This window comes from Phyllobates terribilis, unplaced genomic scaffold (assembly GCF_046119375.1).
Source record: "Phyllobates terribilis strain yellow unplaced genomic scaffold, ASM4611937v1 Scaffold_11__3_contigs__length_659146591, whole genome shotgun sequence".
Taxonomy (NCBI): Eukaryota; Metazoa; Chordata; class Amphibia; order Anura; family Dendrobatidae; genus Phyllobates; species Phyllobates terribilis.
In genome coordinates, this window is record NW_027362771.1 from 571,844,535 (window position 1) to 571,856,547 (window position 12,013).

A 12,013-nucleotide genomic window follows, 5' to 3' on the forward strand; every position below is an offset into this window, starting at 1 on the left:
ACTCTTTTTTTTTTTTTTTTTACACCTGTCTTGCTGTTTACTGTACTGCTTACACCATGTGGAGAAAGACTTAGTTAGTATTCCTGGTTGACTGGTTCGATTCCTGCTATGGGAGAGACTTTTTTTTGGGGACTAGTGTCCACATTCCAAAGCCAACACGTGCCTTGCAGACAGAATCAGTTTAGGTTGGAACTGCTCTTTGCAGCCAAAAATGCAGACCACCAGGTTTTTTGGATATTTATTTGCACAAAAGCTTATTTGATGTCATATCTCAAACCATTCATATCTCTCACTTTTAATTCCTGGGTGTTAAGGGACTCAACAAGCCTTTATCCCTGTTTGTCATTGGAGCTCCCCTTCCATCAATTGGTGATGTTTTGCTACTGAATGGAAAAGAGCTGTGACTCTCTAGCCAAGATGGTGGCAAAATCAGTTAAGGAAACATGGTACCAGTGCCCCATGTGAGAATCGAACTCATGACCTTCAGATTACGAGACTGACGCGCTACCTGCTGCGCTAACGAGGCAAAATGCACGTAATAATCTGCGGAAGTTGCTTGTGCAAAGCAGTACACCTCTTTTTTTTCATATTGTAAGTGAGCTGGCAGTACATCTTCTCCCATATGGTCTAGCGGTTAGGATTCCTGGTTTTCACCCAGGCGGCCCGGGTTCGACTACTGGTATGGGAACGCATCCTTTTCTGCACCGCTGCCAACATTCAAAAACTGACGCGTGTTTTTTAGTCAAACGTATTTCAAGTAGGATTTGTTTTTTTCAGGCAAAAATGCTGAACGCCCGCGTTTTGGCACTTCATTCTGACCCTTCACACAAGATTCAATTTGGATTCGTAGCTCAACTCATTCTCAACCACCCCTTTTTACACTAAAGTGTCAAGGGACTCAACAACTCATGGGTCCGGTAAGTTATTTGGATTCCCATTTCCTTTCTAATGGAAAAAGTTGTAGAATTGAATGGAAAAGTTCTAAGTTGGTGACAAAATCTCTCGAGAAAAGGAGGGAACAGTGCACCGTGTGAGGCTCGAACTCACGACCTTCAGATTATGAGACTGACGCGCTACCTACTGCGCTAACGAGGCAAGCTGTACCTGCAGATCTGCAGAAGTTTATTGTGCATAGCAGAAAAATTTTTTTTTTCATAATGTCACTGAGACATTAGTGCATCTTTTCCCATATGGTCTAGCGGTTAGGATTCCTGGCTCTCACCCAGGTGGCCTGGGTTCGACTCCCGGTATGGGAATGCATCTTTATCTTAGCTACTGCCACCATTCAAAGACTGACACGTGTTTTTCAATCAAAAATGTTTCTGGTAGATTTTCACTTTGCAACAAAAATACTTAACATTGGCGATGCATTATGACTTTTGCAAAAGATTTCCTTTTGTTTCATAGCTTAAGCCTTTTTCAACTACACAGTTTTACACAAAAGTGTCAAGGGACTCAACAAGCCATGTGTCCTGTCTGTCATTAGGGCTCCCATGTTCTTTCTAATCGGAAACAGTTTAGAACTGAATTGGAAAGTTCAGAGTTAGTGACAAAATCTCTTGAGAAAAGGAGGATGCCACGTGTGAGCAAAAAACTCATGATCTTCAAATTATTCAACTGACGTGCCAAAAACCTTGACCATGTAGCGTGTTTCAGCTCTTGTAATGTTGATGTTTTGTATTCAAAGCAAAACACTCTTTTTTTTTTTTTTTTTACACCTGTCTTGCTGTTTACTGTACTGCTTACACCATGTGGAGAAAGACTTAGTTAGTATTCCTGGTTGACTGGTTCGATTCCTGCTATGGGAGAGACTTTTTTTTGGGGACTAGTGTCCACATTCCAAATCCAACACGTGCCTTGCAGACAGAATCAGTTTAGGTTGGAACTGCTCTTTGCAGCCAAAAATGCAGACCACCAGGTTTTTTGGATATTTATTTGCACAAAAGCTTATTTGATGTCATATCTCAAACCATTCATATCTCTCACTTTTAATTCATGGGTGTTAAGGGACTCAACAAGCCTTTATCCCTGTTTGTCATTGGAGCTCCCCTTCCATCAATTGGTGATGTTTTGCTACTGAATGGAAAAGAGCTGTGACTCTCTAGCCAAGATGGTGGCAAAATCAGTTAAGGAAACATGGTACCAGTGCCCCATGTGAGAATCGAACTCATGACCTTCAGATTACGAGACTGACGCGCTACCTGCTGCGCTAACGAGGCAAAATGCACGTAATAATCTGCGGAAGTTGCTTGTGCAAAGCAGTACACCTCTTTTTTTTCATATTGTAAGTGAGCTGGCAGTACATCTTCTCCCATATGGTCTAGCGGTTAGGATTCCTGGTTTTCACCCAGGCGGCCCGGGTTCGACTACTGGTATGGGAACGCATCCTTTTCTGCACCGCTGCCAACATTCAAAAACTGACGCGTGTTTTTTAGTCAAACGTATTTCAAGTAGGATTTGTTTTTTTCAGGCAAAAATGCTGAACGCCCGCGTTTTGGCACTTCATTCTGACCCTTCACACAAGATTCAATTTGGATTCGTAGCTCAACTCATTCTCAACCACCCCTTTTTACACTAAAGTGTCAAGGGACTCAACAACTCATGGGTCCGGTAAGTTATTTGGATTCCCATTTCCTTTCTAATGGAAAAAGTTGTAGAATTGAATGGAAAAGTTCTAAGTTGGTGACAAAATCTCTCGAGAAAAGGAGGGAACAGTGCCCCGTGTGAGGCTCGAACTCACGACCTTCAGATTATGAGACTGACGCGCTACCTACTGCGCTAACGAGGTAAGCTGTACCTGCAGATCTGCAGAAGTTTATTGTGCATAGCAGAAAACTTTTTTTTTTCATAATGTCACTGAGACATTAGTGCATCTTTTCCCATATGGTCTAGCGGTTAGGATTCCTGGCTCTCACCCAGGTGGCCTGGGTTCGACTCCCGGTATGGGAATGCATCTTTATCTTAGCTACTGCCACCATTCAAAGACTGACACGTGTTTTTCAATCAAAAATGTTTCTGGTAGATTTTCACTTTGCAACAAAAATACTTAACATTGGCGATGCATTATGACTTTTGCAAAAGATTTCCTTTTGTTTCATAGCTTAAGCCTTTTTCAACTACACAGTTTTACACAAAAGTGTCAAGGGACTCAACAAGCCATGTGTCCTGTCTGTCATTAGGGCTCCCATGTTCTTTCTAATCGGAAACAGTTTAGAACTGAATTGGAAAGTTCAGAGTTAGTGACAAAATCTCTTGAGAAAAGGAGGATGCCACGTGTGAGCAAAAAACTCATGATCTTCAAATTATTCAACTGACGTGCCAAAAACCTTGACCATGTAGCGTGTTTCAGCTCTTGTAATGTTGATGTTTTGTATTCAAAGCAAAACACTCTTTTTTTTTTTTTTTTACACCTGTCTTGCTGTTTACTGTACTGCTTACACCATATGGAGAAAGACTTAGTTAGTATTCCTGGTTGACTGGTTCGATTCCTGCTATGGGAGAGACTTTTTTTTGGGGACTAGTGTCCACATTCCAAAGCCAACACGTGCCTTGCAGACAGAATCAGTTTAGGTTGGAACTGCTCTTTGCAGCCAAAAATGCAGACCACCAGGTTTTTTGGATATTTATTTGCACAAAAGCTTATTTGATGTCATATCTCAAACCATTCATATCTCTCACTTTTAATTCCTGGGTGTTAAGGGACTCAACAAGCCTTTATCCCTGTTTGTCATTGGAGCTCCCCTTCCATCAATTGGTGATGTTTTGCTACTGAATGGAAAAGAGCTGTGACTCTCTAGCCAAGATGGTGGCAAAATCAGTTAAGGAAACATGGTACCAGTGCCCCATGTGAGAATCGAACTCATGACCTTCAGATTACGAGACTGACGCGCTACCTGCTGCGCTAACGAGGCAAAATGCACGTAATAATCTGCGGAAGTTGCTTGTGCAAAGCAGTACACCTCTTTTTTTTCATATTGTAAGTGAGCTGGCAGTACATCTTCTCCCATATGGTCTAGCGGTTAGGATTCCTGGTTTTCACCCAGGCGGCCCGGGTTCGACTACTGGTATGGGAACGCATCCTTTTCTGCACCGCTGCCAACATTCAAAAACTGACGCGTGTTTTTTAGTCAAACGTATTTCAAGTAGGATTTGTTTTTTTCAGGCAAAAATGCTGAACGCCCGCGTTTTGGCACTTCATTCTGACCCTTCACACAAGATTCAATTTGGATTCGTAGCTCAACTCATTCTCAACCACCCCTTTTTACACTAAAGTGTCAAGGGACTCAACAACTCATGGGTCCGGTAAGTTATTTGGATTCCCATTTCCTTTCTAATGGAAAAAGTTGTAGAATTGAATGGAAAAGTTCTAAGTTGGTGACAAAATCTCTCGAGAAAAGGAGGGAACAGTGCCCCGTGTGAGGCTCGAACTCACGACCTTCAGATTATGAGACTGACGCGCTACCTACTGCGCTAACGAGGCAAGCTGTACCTGCAGATCTGCAGAAGTTTATTGTGCATAGCAGAAAACTTTTTTTTTTCATAATGTCACTGAGACATTAGTGCATCTTTTCCCATATGGTCTAGCGGTTAGGATTCCTGGCTCTCACCCAGGTGGCCTGGGTTCGACTCCCGGTATGGGAATGCATCTTTATCTTAGCTACTGCCACCATTCAAAGACTGACACGTGTTTTTCAATCAAAAATGTTTCTGGTAGATTTTCACTTTGCAACAAAAATACTTAACATTGGCGATGCATTATGACTTTTGCAAAAGATTTCCTTTTGTTTCATAGCTTAAGCCTTTTTCAACTACACAGTTTTACACAAAAGTGTCAAGGGACTCAACAAGCCATGTGTCCTGTCTGTCATTAGGGCTCCCATGTTCTTTCTAATCGGAAACAGTTTAGAACTGAATTGGAAAGTTCAGAGTTAGTGACAAAATCTCTTGAGAAAAGGAGGATGCCACGTGTGAGCAAAAAACTCATGATCTTCAAATTATTCAACTGACGTGCCAAAAACCTTGACCATGTAGCATGTTTCAGCTCTTGTAATGTTGATGTTTTGTATTCAAAGCAAAACACTCTTTTTTTTTTTTTTTTACACCTGTCTTGCTGTTTACTGTACTGCTTACACCATGTGGAGAAAGACTTAGTTAGTATTCCTGGTTGACTGGTTCGATTCCTGCTATGGGAGAGACTTTTTTTTGGGGACTAGTGTCCACATTCCAAAGCCAACACGTGCCTTGCAGACAGAATCAGTTTAGGTTGGAACTGCTCTTTGCAGCCAAAAATGCAGACCACCAGGTTTTTTGGATATTTATTTGCACAAAAGCTTATTTGATGTCATATCTCAAACCATTCATATCTCTCACTTTTAATTCCTGGGTGTTAAGGGACTCAACAAGCCTTTATCCCTGTTTGTCATTGGAGCTCCCCTTCCATCAATTGGTGATGTTTTGCTACTGAATGGAAAAGAGCTGTGACTCTCTAGCCAAGATGGTGGCAAAATCAGTTAAGGAAACATGGTACCAGTGCCCCATGTGAGAATCGAACTCATGACCTTCAGATTACGAGACTGACGCGCTACCTGCTGCGCTAACGAGGCAAAATGCACGTAATAATCTGCGGAAGTTGCTTGTGCAAAGCAGTACACCTCTTTTTTTTCATATTGTAAGTGAGCTGGCAGTACATCTTCTCCCATATGGTCTAGCGGTTAGGATTCCTGGTTTTCACCCAGGCGGCCCGGGTTCGACTACTGGTATGGGAACGCATCCTTTTCTGCACCGCTGCCAACATTCAAAAACTGACGCGTGTTTTTTAGTCAAACGTATTTCAAGTAGGATTTGTTTTTTTCAGGCAAAAATGCTGAACGCCCGCGTTTTGGCACTTCATTCTGACCCTTCACACAAGATTCAATTTGGATTCGTAGCTCAACTCATTCTCAACCACCCCTTTTTACACTAAAGTGTCAAGGGACTCAACAACTCATGGGTCCGGTAAGTTATTTGGATTCCCATTTCCTTTCTAATGGAAAAAGTTGTAGAATTGAATGGAAAAGTTCTAAGTTGGTGACAAAATCTCTCGAGAAAAGGAGGGAACAGTGCCCCGTGTGAGGCTCGAACTCACGACCTTCAGATTATGAGACTGACGCGCTACCTACTGCGCTAACGAGGCAAGCTGTACCTGCAGATCTGCAGAAGTTTATTGTGCATAGCAGAAAACTTTTTTTTTTCATAATGTCACTGAGACATTAGTGCATCTTTTCCCATATGGTCTAGCGGTTAGGATTCCTGGCTCTCACCCAGGTGGCCTGGGTTCGACTCCCGGTATGGGAATGCATCTTTATCTTAGCTACTGCCACCATTCAAAGACTGACACGTGTTTTTCAATCAAAAATGTTTCTGGTAGATTTTCACTTTGCAACAAAAATACTTAACATTGGCGATGCATTATGACTTTTGCAAAAGATTTCCTTTTGTTTCATAGCTTAAGCCTTTTTCAACTACACAGTTTTACACAAAAGTGTCAAGGGACTCAACAAGCCATGTGTCCTGTCTGTCATTAGGGCTCCCATGTTCTTTCTAATCGGAAACAGTTTAGAACTGAATTGGAAAGTTCAGAGTTAGTGACAAAATCTCTTGAGAAAAGGAGGATGCCACGTGTGAGCAAAAAACTCATGATCTTCAAATTATTCAACTGACGTGCCAAAAACCTTGACCATGTAGCGTGTTTCAGCTCTTGTAATGTTGATGTTTTGTATTCAAAGCAAAACACTCTTTTTTTTTTTTTTTTTTTTTTACACCTGTCTTGCTGTTTACTGTACTGCTTACACCATGTGGAGAAAGACTTAGTTAGTATTCCTGGTTGACTGGTTCGATTCCTGCTATGGGAGAGACTTTTTTTTGGGGACTAGTGTCCACATTCCAAAGCCAACACGTGCCTTGCAGACAGAATCAGTTTAGGTTGGAACTGCTCTTTGCAGCCAAAAATGCAGACCACCAGGTTTTTTGGATATTTATTTGCACAAAAGCTTATTTGATGTCATATCTCAAACCATTCATATCTCTCACTTTTAATTCCTGGGTGTTAAGGGACTCAACAAGCCTTTATCCCTGTTTGTCATTGGAGCTCCCCTTCCATCAATTGGTGATGTTTTGCTACTGAATGGAAAAGAGCTGTGACTCTCTAGCCAAGATGGTGGCAAAATCAGTTAAGGAAACATGGTACCAGTGCCCCATGTGAGAATCGAACTCATGACCTTCAGATTACGAGACTGACGCGCTACCTGCTGCGCTAACGAGGCAAAATGCACGTAATAATCTGCGGAAGTTGCTTGTGCAAAGCAGTACACCTCTTTTTTTTCATATTGTAAGTGAGCTGGCAGTACATCTTCTCCCATATGGTCTAGCGGTTAGGATTCCTGGTTTTCACCCAGGCGGCCCGGGTTCGACTACTGGTATGGGAACGCATCCTTTTCTGCACCGCTGCCAACATTCAAAAACTGACGCGTGTTTTTTAGTCAAACGTATTTCAAGTAGGATTTGTTTTTTTCAGGCAAAAATGCTGAACGCCCGCGTTTTGGCACTTCATTCTCACCCTTCACACAAGATTCAATTTGGATTCGTAGCTCAACTCATTCTCAACCACCCCTTTTTACACTAAAGTGTCAAGGGACTCAACAACTCATGGGTCCGGTAAGTTATTTGGATTCCCATTTCCTTTCTAATGGAAAAAGTTGTAGAATTGAATGGAAAAGTTCTAAGTTGGTGACAAAATCTCTCGAGAAAAGGAGGGAACAGTGCCCCGTGTGAGGCTCGAACTCACGACCTTCAGATTATGAGACTGACGCGCTACCTACTGCGCTAACGAGGCAAGCTGTACCTGCAGATCTGCAGAAGTTTATTGTGCATAGCAGAAAACTTTTTTTTTTCATAATGTCACTGAGACATTAGTGCATCTTTTCCCATATGGTCTAGCGGTTAGGATTCCTGGCTCTCACCCAGGTGGCCTGGGTTCGACTCCCGGTATGGGAATGCATCTTTATCTTAGCTACTGCCACCATTCAAAGACTGACACGTGTTTTTCAATCAAAAATGTTTCTGGTAGATTTTCACTTTGCAACAAAAATACTTAACATTGGCGATGCATTATGACTTTTGCAAAAGATTTCCTTTTGTTTCATAGCTTAAGCCTTTTTCAACTACACAGTTTTACACAAAAGTGTCAAGGGACTCAACAAGCCATGTGTCCTGTCTGTCATTAGGGCTCCCATGTTCTTTCTAATCGGAAACAGTTTAGAACTGAATTGGAAAGTTCAGAGTTAGTGACAAAATCTCTTGAGAAAAGGAGGATGCCACGTGTGAGCAAAAAACTCATGATCTTCAAATTATTCAACTGACGTGCCAAAAACCTTGACCATGTAGCGTGTTTCAGCTCTTGTAATGTTGATGTTTTGTATTCAAAGCAAAACACTCTTTTTTTTTTTTTTTTTACACCTGTCTTGCTGTTTACTGTACTGCTTACACCATGTGGAGAAAGACTTAGTTAGTATTCCTGGTTGACTGGTTCGATTCCTGCTATGGGAGAGACTTTTTTTTGGGGACTAGTGTCCACATTCCAAAGCCAACACGTGCCTTGCAGACAGAATCAGTTTAGGTTGGAACTGCTCTTTGCAGCCAAAAATGCAGACCACCAGGTTTTTTGGATATTTATTTGCACAAAAGCTTATTTGATGTCATATCTCAAACCATTCATATCTCTCACTTTTAATTCATGGGTGTTAAGGGACTCAACAAGCCTTTATCCCTGTTTGTCATTGGAGCTCCCCTTCCATCAATTGGTGATGTTTTGCTACTGAATGGAAAAGAGCTGTGACTCTCTAGCCAAGATGGTGGCAAAATCAGTTAAGGAAACATGGTACCAGTGCCCCATGTGAGAATCGAACTCATGACCTTCAGATTACGAGACTGACGCGCTACCTGCTGCGCTAACGAGGCAAAATGCACGTAATAATCTGCGGAAGTTGCTTGTGCAAAGCAGTACACCTCTTTTTTTTCATATTGTAAGTGAGCTGGCAGTACATCTTCTCCCATATGGTCTAGCGGTTAGGATTCCTGGTTTTCACCCAGGCGGCCCGGGTTCGACTACTGGTATGGGAACGCATCCTTTTCTGCACCGCTGCCAACATTCAAAAACTGACGCGTGTTTTTTAGTCAAACGTATTTCAAGTAGGATTTGTTTTTTTCAGGCAAAAATGCTGAACGCCCGCGTTTTGGCACTTCATTCTGACCCTTCACACAAGATTCAATTTGGATTCGTAGCTCAACTCATTCTCAACCACCCCTTTTTACACTAAAGTGTCAAGGGACTCAACAACTCATGGGTCCGGTAAGTTATTTGGATTCCCATTTCCTTTCTAATGGAAAAAGTTGTAGAATTGAATGGAAAAGTTCTAAGTTGGTGACAAAATCTCTCGAGAAAAGGAGGGAACAGTGCCCCGTGTGAGGCTCGAACTCACGACCTTCAGATTATGAGACTGACGCGCTACCTACTGCGCTAACGAGGTAAGCTGTACCTGCAGATCTGCAGAAGTTTATTGTGCATAGCAGAAAACTTTTTTTTTCATAATGTCACTGAGACATTAGTGCATCTTTTCCCATATGGTCTAGCGGTTAGGATTCCTGGCTCTCACCCAGGTGGCCTGGGTTCGACTCCCGGTATGGGAATGCAACTTTATCTTAGCTACTGCCACCATTCAAAGACTGACACGTGTTTTTCAATCAAAAATGTTTCTGGTAGATTTTCACTTTGCAACAAAAATACTTAACATTGGCGATGCATTATGACTTTTGCAAAAGATTTCCTTTTGTTTCATAGCTTAAGCCTTTTTCAACTACACAGTTTTACACAAAAGTGTCAAGGGACTCAACAAGCCATGTGTCCTGTCTGTCATTAGGGCTCCCATGTTCTTTCTAATCGGAAACAGTTTAGAACTGAATTGGAAAGTTCAGAGTTAGTGACAAAATCTCTTGAGAAAAGGAGGATGCCACGTGTGAGCAAAAAACTCATGATCTTCAAATTATTCAACTGACGTGCCAAAAACCTTGACCATGTAGCGTGTTTCAGCTCTTGTAATGTTGATGTTTTGTATTCAAAGCAAAACACTCTTTTTTTTTTTTTTTTTTTTTTTTTACACCTGTCTTGCTGTTTACTGTACTGCTTACACCATGTGGAGAAAGACTTAGTTAGTATTCCTGGTTGACTGGTTCGATTCCTGCTATGGGAGAGACTTTTTTTTGGGGACTAGTGTCCACATTCCAAAGCCAACACGTGCCTTGCAGACAGAATCAGTTTAGGTTGGAACTGCTCTTTGCAGCCAAAAATGCAGACCACCAGGTTTTTTGGATATTTATTTGCACAAAAGCTTATTTGATGTCATATCTCAAACCATTCATATCTCTCACTTTTAATTCCTGGGTGTTAAGGGACTCAACAAGCCTTTATCCCTGTTTGTCATTGGAGCTCCCCTTCCATCAATTGGTGATGTTTTGCTACTGAATGGAAAAGAGCTGTGACTCTCTAGCCAAGATGGTGGCAAAATCAGTTAAGGAAACATGGTACCAGTGCCCCATGTGAGAATCGAACTCATGACCTTCAGATTACGAGACTGACGCGCTACCTGCTGCGCTAACGAGGCAAAATGCACGTAATAATCTGCGGAAGTTGCTTGTGCAAAGCAGTACACCTCTTTTTTTTCATATTGTAAGTGAGCTGGCAGTACATCTTCTCCCATATGGTCTAGCGGTTAGGATTCCTGGTTTTCACCCAGGCGGCCCGGGTTCGACTACTGGTATGGGAACGCATCCTTTTCTGCACCGCTGCCAACATTCAAAAACTGACGCGTGTTTTTTAGTCAAACGTATTTCAAGTAGGATTTGTTTTTTTCAGGCAAAAATGCTGAACGCCCGCGTTTTGGCACTTCATTCTGACCCTTCACACAAGATTCAATTTGGATTCGTAGCTCAACTCATTCTCAACCACCCCTTTTTACACTAAAGTGTCAAGGGACTCAACAACTCATGGGTCCGGTAAGTTATTTGGATTCCCATTTCCTTTCTAATGGAAAAAGTTGTAGAATTGAATGGAAAAGTTCTAAGTTGGTGACAAAATCTCTCGAGAAAAGGAGGGAACAGTGCCCCGTGTGAGGCTCGAACTCACGACCTTCAGATTATGAGACTGACGCGCTACCTACTGCGCTAACGAGGCAAGCTGTACCTGCAGATCTGCAGAAGTTTATTGTGCATAGCAGAAAACTTTTTTTTTTCATAATGTCACTGAGACATTAGTGCATCTTTTCCCATATGGTCTAGCGGTTAGGATTCCTGGCTCTCACCCAGGTGGCCTGGGTTCGACTCCCGGTATGGGAATGCATCTTTATCTTAGCTACTGCCACCATTCAAAGACTGACACGTGTTTTTCAATCAAAAATGTTTCTGGTAGATTTTCACTTTGCAACAAAAATACTTAACATTGGCGATGCATTATGACTTTTGCAAAAGATTTCCTTTTGTTTCATAGCTTAAGCCTTTTTCAACTACACAGTTTTACACAAAAGTGTCAAGGGACTCAACAAGCCATGTGTCCTGTCTGTCATTAGGGCTCCCATGTTCTTTCTAATCGGAAACAGTTTAGAACTGAATTGGAAAGTTCAGAGTTAGTGACAAAATCTCTTGAGAAAAGGAGGATGCCACGTGTGAGCAAAAAACTCATGATCTTCAAATTATTCAACTGACGTGCCAAAAACCTTGACCATGTAGCGTGTTTCAGCTCTTGTAATGTTGATGTTTTGTATTCAAAGCAAAACACTCTTTTTTTTTTTTTTTTTACACCTGTCTTGCTGTTTACTGTACTGCTTACACCATGTGGAGAAAGACTTAGTTAGTATTCCTGGTTGACTGGTTCGATTCCTGCTATGGGAGAGACTTTTTTTTGGGGACTAGTGTCCACATTCCAAAG

At 41.8% G+C, this 12,013-nt stretch overlaps 4 non-coding genes across 4 annotated transcripts; all 4 read right to left on the minus strand.

Moving 5' to 3' along the window:
• Window positions 1-4,407: 4,407 nt before the first annotated feature.
• Window positions 4,408-4,480, minus strand: TRNAM-CAU (transfer RNA methionine (anticodon CAU)). The gene has a single exon. It is a non-coding gene; the product is annotated as a tRNA-Met (tRNA).
• A 1,619-nt stretch (window positions 4,481-6,099) lies between these two features.
• On the minus strand, window positions 6,100-6,172 carry TRNAM-CAU (transfer RNA methionine (anticodon CAU)). The gene has a single exon. It is a non-coding gene; the product is annotated as a tRNA-Met (tRNA).
• Window positions 6,173-7,797: 1,625 nt separating this feature from the next.
• TRNAM-CAU (transfer RNA methionine (anticodon CAU)) lies at window positions 7,798-7,870 on the minus strand. Its single transcript has one exon. It is a non-coding gene; the product is annotated as a tRNA-Met (tRNA).
• Window positions 7,871-11,190: 3,320 nt separating this feature from the next.
• On the minus strand, window positions 11,191-11,263 carry TRNAM-CAU (transfer RNA methionine (anticodon CAU)). The gene has a single exon. It is a non-coding gene; the product is annotated as a tRNA-Met (tRNA).
• Window positions 11,264-12,013: the final 750 nt, after the last annotated feature.